The 8,336-nt window shown below is 33.9% G+C and overlaps 1 non-coding gene across 1 annotated transcript; it reads left to right on the top strand.

Moving 5' to 3' along the window:
• Window positions 1–3,634: 3,634 nt before the first annotated feature.
• On the top strand, window positions 3,635–3,741 carry LOC114579235. The gene has a single exon (XR_003700142.1). It is a non-coding gene; the product is annotated as a small nucleolar RNA R71 (small nucleolar RNA).
• The last annotated feature ends 4,595 nt before the right edge of the window (window positions 3,742–8,336 follow it).

Here is an 8,336-nt window from a genome sequence, read left to right as displayed (position 1 = left end):
TCTCTGATCATACTGTATGATATGCCCTAAAATTTATAAATGGGATGGATGTTTGCATTTCAATTCACCTAACTCCCTCAATTTTATACCCTCTGAACATTAACTATAATGGCTGGTGGAAGCAAATGCGGCAGAATGACCCAGGGGAGCTCTACCTCTTCTCATCGCTTTGATGATTATTTTCTATCCGCAAGGAGTGAAGATGTATACTACAAGTTTAAGGAGGCTAGAATCACCCCATCTAGGATGTTAAATCAATTTTCCCTTAACTTCAAGGTGATGATCCTCTTTGCCTCCACCACTCTTCAATTTCTACTAACACTAACTTTTCCCTTCAATTCCGAACTACTTTATGAATTATTAGCAAACCTTAGGCTAAATATGGAAACTTCTACCATGGTTTGATATGTTTGTCGATAACCTATAAAAATCACCAAGGAAGATTTAGGGGAACATATTGGTCTTTTATCAATGGACCTCATCCAAAATCCCTTATCTCTACAACTGACTTTGATTGGAGTTCTGTAAACTTGACAATTAGGAATGTGGCCATAAACCAACATCAACCATTAGTCCACACCTTAAATTAGATTGCCTGTGTTATCCAGCATGTCCTTAGAACCTTAATTATACCAAAAGCTAGAGATTGTGTCAATATAACACCACTTATTTCCATAGTCACCTTTCTAATAATATCCAATAAACAATTTGATAAAGTATAAATGATTCTTGATTATGTCTAAAATATGAATCCTAATCGACATTCCAATAGATAAAGAAAGCAAAATGTCGCATTGGGCTATGGAATAAGATAAATATTAGAGAAAAATACCAAATCAACTTTCCTTCTCCTCCTGATAACGTTCTCATTTTCTATAAGAATGCCTCCTTCCGTATCCTTTTCCATCAGGGGAATGAGCATGATGAGCCAAAATTTGTTGATTAAGGGGAAGCTGCTCCTGTAGGTGGACCTGCACTACCACCAATACCACCACCTGCACCTGCCTACCCTCACGACAAAATAATTCAGTGGCTCAAGAGATTAGAAACTAGGCTTGACTATCACATTCAACAACAACAACAACAACACGAGGAAAAACGAGATGGTTTGAAGAAATCCTCAATTGACAATCAATTTACCTCCATCCATTAATACTTTAAACCCCACCCCCACCACCTAACTAGGATCTACCTTACCTTTAGTATTTGTTTGTTATAATTTTTTGCTTTTACTTCTTATAATATTGACTTTGTTTGTTGTTACTTCACTTTTTGATGATGTCAAAAGGGGGACAAAATGTATGTTTGGTTATATGTTCCAGTTTAATATAATCCTAGGTTTGTTTTACTTTATTTTCTAATATATATATTTTTTTCTTTTTTCTTTCATAAAAAATTGCAACCCCTAATTTTTAAAACTATCACCTGATGAGAGGGAGCTTAGGATAAAAGAATTTTTATTTTGCCTATTAATCAATATTGTTTATCATCATAAAAAAGCTATCAATCAATATTGTTTGTTATAATAAAAAAGTGGAAGATTTGAAATCCAAGATCTGCTGTTTGTGATTTTGATGCTAACAAATATTATTGATTGAATTGTTTCTTTTCTCATTTAATATTTTAGATTTTTTTTATATATATTTGAGCACTAAGATTTTAGGTAAGCCATACACATCTCAAGGCTACTGAGTTCTCAAGAATGGGTAGAATAGGAATGTTAAGTAAATAAAGTATGTAATTTTAATTTTTTGTTTTTAATTTCATGAGTCTAGCCCCATAAGAGTGTATAAAATTGGGTGACCGTGCACACAAACAAAGCATAAGTGAGATAAATTTTAAAAGTTAAATTTTGTGTACTAATCATACTTTATAATTAGTATAGAAAGAATGGGCTTAATGACAAATTGAATAATTTGTTTCTATGAACTAATCATATTGTACAATTTATAATCATGTTGTATAATTCGTTATGATTTCAAAACCTAGCCACTGGATAAATTAAGTATGATGATGAGAGTATGGGATGACTTATATAGATGATGGGAATCGTCCTATGAGAATAAGAGAGAAAAACTAACATATCATATTGGACGATCTTTAGATCATATTGTACGATGTGTTAAAAAAGTTGAACAGTTCATTTGAACATCTATTTACATTATACTAGATGGATCTAAAATTTTAAATTGTATTATACAAACTCAAATCATACTATATGAAAAATGATAGGTAACTTGAATTTTTAGGGTTTCTTGAAGACAAATATTTAAGAAAAGCTTAGATATTCTCTTTGTATTAGCGAGAGGATTGTATGAATACTGAAGGAACTCTAAGAGAGAAGTTTTTTAGAAATCATGGGTTAAAGAGGAAGGGGAAGGTGAGATTGAGCGTGAGGGAGAAGTGTGAAGGGATCACATGGTTGCTCCTGGCTAGCTACACCCTTGCTCCTCTTGTGGCCTTGGTGAGTCTTTGAAAGCTCTCTTAAGAGAGAGGCTTCTAATTTAAGTCCTCTAAGTACTCAGCCAACTTTAGGAGGGAGAAAAAATAGCTAACGTTCTCTACCTTCTCTATGATGGAGAAAAAGAAGCTGAGGTTTTGTGACTTCTCTCGGATGGAGAAAAATAAGTCAGGGTCCATTTCCATCACCGGGAGGGTGACATAGCATCCGGCACTCCGCTACATCAGATTTGTTGAAAGAGATTCTATAAGGGCTTCTCCGCTTTGATGTGGGAGCAAAACAAGAATCACTTAATGTTAGTGCAATAGTTGAGCGAAGGACTCCGAGGAGTGGATGTAGATTAAGGTTGACCGAACCATTATAAAAATCTCTAGTGTGTTTTTTTACTTTTTATACTTCTATTTCTATTGTATTTTATTTTTGTTATAATTGCTTGGGAAAATGGGTGATTATTGCTTTGTTTCATAAATAAAAATACCATTATCGTTAAATAAATATTTTTGATAAACTCATTCGCTTCCATAATTAATTTTAATTTAGTATTTTCAATTTATGAAAACTTTTTAAAAAATATTGTCATCGTTATTTTGAAGTTGGGAAAAATTTTTAAAATTACCAATTTACCTCCCCACTTGGTGGGGCTTGGGCTAGTTCCTTAAGGTTTAAGAACATTCACCAACTTTCAATTATGACATTATTCTACCAAGTTTTGATAATGAATCAACCTAGTCAATTGCCCTATTTGATCTTCAGCATTAGGTTGATTATTCATTTTCATTTCTAGCTAGAGAATAATATTTTCCAAGGATTCCTTCATATTCCTTTGATGATACATTTGTTCAAATTCTATTGGGGAGTGCTGCACTGCTACATATCTTGGCGCAACGACACTATATCTCCTAAGATCACTAGTACCTTCAATTTATCTGATTTCTTAGAAGTTGTATCAACTTAAGAAGTCAAAATAGATAAAGAACCATTTTTATAAACTCCAACCACTCTCTTAGGATTCACCTAATTAGCAGAGCACTAAAAATTGTTTGTTTCCATTTCATCTCATAAGCATCTTCATAAGGCATTGTCATCAAAGAACCTCCAGTTCTAGCATCAATTATGGCTCTATAGAATCTTACTAATCCACTTTAAAAAGTATGAATTATCACCCAATCAGGTAAGGCATGGTGAGGGCTCTTTCTAAGCATCTCCTTGAATCTCTCACAACTCTTATAAATAGAGTTTCCTTCTTACTGAGTAAAAGAAGTAATGTCACTTCTAAGATTAGTAGTCTTAGAAGGTGGGAAATACTTTTTAGAATTACGTACTTTCTTATAAATAGATTTCCCTTTCAACTCACTCTGTGAGGAACTAAATAATTTCTTACATAAGTCCTCATTGGGCTTGTAGTTATTAGGTCCTCTCAAATGGAGAGGACTTATGTAGTACAATAAAACTTTACAAAATAAGGATTATAATGTATTGCTTACTCAGAGTTGCATCTTACAATTTTTATTTAGATAATGAGGTCTGATTCCAGTTCTAAAAGAACTTTAGATGGCTAAAATTAGAGCCAAGAGAAGAGGAGGTATTATTAAGGAGTGAAATTTAAAGGTTGAGAACACTTCAGGACTCCTTAATGGGGGCATCCTAAGTAAGAAGTCGAAGGGAAGAGCTTATGCTAGCTAATGTAGCACATTTTTACTACATGGTACTCTAGGTCTATGTTAGGGCTATCTTTACTTTTAAAACCGGACCACCTTCTTTACTTACTGCTGCCCCTAATGAATTCTTTCTATAGGCATCTTTCATGGAAGAAAGGAATAATTAATGTGTCAGACATAAGGAAAGATGTCCCATATTGGTTACGAAGCTCTCCAAAAGAATGGTCCATTATCATGGGTTTTACATTGGAATTTAAATAAATATACTTAGGTAAGACTAAACACAGAATGAACCCCTGCCTAACCTAGGACCAAATAAATATTCTGACTGGCCTTCAACTTAGTTTTAATGAGAAACCAAGTAATCATGGGTTTAACATTGGAATTTAAATAAACAAACATAATTAAAAAATTTGATAACTGAAACATTTTATTAATATATATATATACATTTAAAAGGTTTTATTTTAACTAAAGATGGAGAGAGAAGTCTTCCCCAAATGAGTTGCTAGAAAAATCTATGAATAAATTTTATGTTTGACACATGATTTATTGTAAATGTTTTTTTTCCTTAGTTAAATATGCATAGCTTAATATTATACCATCCTAAGAGACAGATTAATATTTCACTATCAATTTGAAAAGAGAAACTTAATTTATTTCATAATAAATATAAAAGAAGAAATATTTAATTTATCTAAAAGGATAAAAGAAATATTCACTTATAATTTTGATTATGAAACAAAACTAATTTATTTTCATAATCAATTATAATATAAAGAATATTTACTTCATTCCAAAGGATAAAAGAAATATCTCTTATCATTTTGATTATGAAACTAAACTAATGTTTAAAGTTATGTCTGCATCTACAAATTATTCTCCTATCCTAGAAAGGAATTAAGGTTCACTTTATTTTTGCAATGGGTTCTAAACTTCCTATGAAGGAAAGTTCCTATAGTTAATTACATCACAAAAGAGAACATTCTTGATTAAAGTGAAGATTACAATTTTTCAACTTTTTATAGATTTAAGGAATTGGTTTGGGGTACAAAACTTTTGTATATAGACTTTAGATTGCATATTTTAATTTGGATTTAGGGTTTTAAACTTTAGGATTTGGACTTTTTGAATTATACAACTGGAAGAATATGTAGAGACTGATGAGTGTAACTTATATCTGCTTAGAGTAGGCTTCCAACTAACAATCCTAAACATAAATTAATTATTTTATGAATGTATATATATATATATATATATAATTGATCAAATTATAACTTAGGGTCTATTATAAAGTAAACATGGCTAGATTCCACCAACAAACAAGCCTGAATTTTTATTCATATACAAATATAGGTTTAAATATAATAATTTATTTTTGTATTAAAATCTTGTGGCTCCTAGATCTTCTATAGAATTTTGAAAGATAATGATCTTCAATGGAAGATGAATATTTTCTTTTTGGAACTTACAAGCATATATAAAAATAAAATTACTAGATGGACAAGAGGAGGGGTGAATTGTGTAAACTTTATTGCAATAATTAAAACCTAAGCAGAAGTTCGAATTTTTGATGTTTTTTTTTTTTAAATTTAACATGAAAATTTAAAACAACTTCTAAGGCAACGGGAAACAATAAAATCTTTTTCTTTCACAATTTTTCCAAGACAATATTATGAAATAAAAATGTACGGAAGAATAAAAACAATAAGGAAAAAACACACCGAGATTTTTATAGTGGTTCGGTCAAACCATGACCTACGTCCACACCCCGGAGTCCTCCGCTCTGAGAATTTCACTACCAACAAATTGCTCTCCTTTTCTTCCCCTCGGCTAGGCGGAGAAGCCCTTACAATACTCCCTTTCACCAACCCGGCGTGGCGGAGTGCCAAGCGCTATTTTCACCCTCCTGGTGACGGTAGAGAACCTTCTCGTTTTTCTCCCTCCTGGAGAAGGCTGAGTACCTTCGAGGTCAACGGACGTAGACGAGTCTCCCCCTTAGAAAGCCTCCCACAAGTTATTCTCGGGCCACAAGAGGAGCAAGTTGTAGCAAGATCGGAGCAATCGTGTGATCTCCCTCACACCTCTTCTCCCTCACCTCACCTTCTGCTTGCTCTCTAAACCCCTCAAACTTATCAAGAGCTCTCTCTAGGATTTTCTCTCTACTCACGTTTTCCTCTTCTGTCTCTCTCTCTCAAAACATAACAAGTTTTACACATACAAATGGGCTCCAAAATCCCTGAGATTTCAAAAGTAGCTGTTACAATCGTACAATACGATTATTGGATGTACAGTACGATATGTACAAACTAGCTTCGTCCTGGTATGAAGGTGTACAAATAGTTCAAAAACTAATCGTGCAGTATGATAATATATCATACGGTAAGATTCACAACTCACTACTCGTACAGGATGATAGCCGGGACGATCAAATGTCATCTTTGTTCATTGTATGGTACGATCTACATCGTACCGTATGAATAGTGAAAATCAAGGCATCGTCCAGGATGAATTCTGGGACAATCAAATATCGTCTCTGTTCATCGTATGGTATGATAGTAATCGTACAGTACGATGAGACAAAAAACACAGGATCGTCTAGGACGATCTCCAGGACGATCATAATTCATCTCTGTTCATCGTATTATACGAAGGGGTTTGTACAGTACGATTTTCAATTTGTAATTAAGCCTTGATTTCTTGCACTAATCACAGGTTAAATTAAGTATGTATTTAAAAAATATCGTACCGTACGAATGTCATCATACAATATGAACGGTGCAAAATATCATACTTGACTTATCATGACGGCTAATGTTTTGGATTTGAAATAGATCGTACCGTACGATCATATTCGTACAACGATGTGTTCACAGAACACGTGTTATAATAGTAGATCGTGCATTACAAAATAAATTCATACAGTACCATTACCAGAGAATGAAAATCTATATTTCTTACTTTTAAAAACCCTCTCTCTCTCTCTCTGTGCATGATTGCTCAGACTTACCTGCAGTTTGTGGCCAGACTCAAGAAAATAAAAAATAAGATAAATAACAAAATACATTTTCCGACTCAGACTCCTAATCCAACTAGTCTAGAGTCTTCCCATTGTTCTGAAAGAGTGGCTTGTGATCTTCCTGAAATGTTAGTACTCATGGACAATAGCAAACATTAAATGATATTCAATGAAAAAAAGTTTAGGCAACATTATTTGGCATCATCAAAATCTCAACCTCGGGGTTATGGGTCACAACAATCTCCCCCTTTTTGATGATGTCAAATAATTTTTGTTGTTAGCAAGTTCGAAGGGCATTTTATTTTTTCATTTTTTTTTGACATAAGAACAAGAAAAACATTAAAGAGAAAATGAATAAGAAAAGCACTAAAGAGAAAATGCAATACGAAAGGAAATGCATTATATTTAACACAAACAAATTACAACATAAAGAAAACTACAACAAACTTCTCCCCCTTTTGACAGGACCAAAAAGAGGAGAAAACACTAAAGAAAGAAAAGTACAACACAAACACTTCAAAGGGAAGGATCCTGATCACTTGGTGGTGGAGGTGGGTGTGGCTGAAAGTAGTGAAGGATCGTGTCAAAATGTTGATCAATCGCATTGAACCATTCCCCAAACCAGTGCATGTCGGCCTCGTGTTGCTGATATTGCTCTTTAATGTGCGTATCGAGATGGGTCTGAAGTTGGTCTAAGCGTTCGACCAAATCGTCGTGAGGGTAAGCTGGTGCAGGAGCTCGGGGTGCTGTATGTCGTCGTGGTCGAGCTGGAGCTACTGCTGGGGCATCTTCTCCTTCTTCTTCATCAAAGATGGGTTCTTCAGACTCATGTCCCTGATGGAAAAGAATATGAAAAGCGACGTCCGTATAATAGATTGGAAGATTATCGGGTTCACTAGGATAGGTCAGTTGATATTTATTTTGAAGGATGTATCCTATAAGGTGACCAAGAGCTATATTTTTTTTGGCGAGTAGTAGGGAGACGAACGAAGGTCATATGGTGAATGTAGTCAATAATTAAATTAGCCTTGTCGAATTTGGTGTTGGTCATAATAAGATATGTAGCGACAGATAGAGTCGGAGTCATGTTAATACGGTCACCAGCTTTGGGTATAATGGAGGTTCTAAGGACGTGTTGAATGATTCTGGAGTTTCGATTGAGTGATTGTATGAGAGGTTGGTGTTGATAAAATGTGGC

The sequence above is a fragment of the Dendrobium catenatum genome, unplaced genomic scaffold, assembly GCF_001605985.2.
Source record: "Dendrobium catenatum unplaced genomic scaffold, ASM160598v2 fragScaff_scaffold_238, whole genome shotgun sequence".
Classification (NCBI taxonomy): Eukaryota; Viridiplantae; Streptophyta; class Magnoliopsida; order Asparagales; family Orchidaceae; genus Dendrobium; species Dendrobium catenatum.
This window is presented reverse-complemented; position numbering and strand designations above follow the sequence as displayed.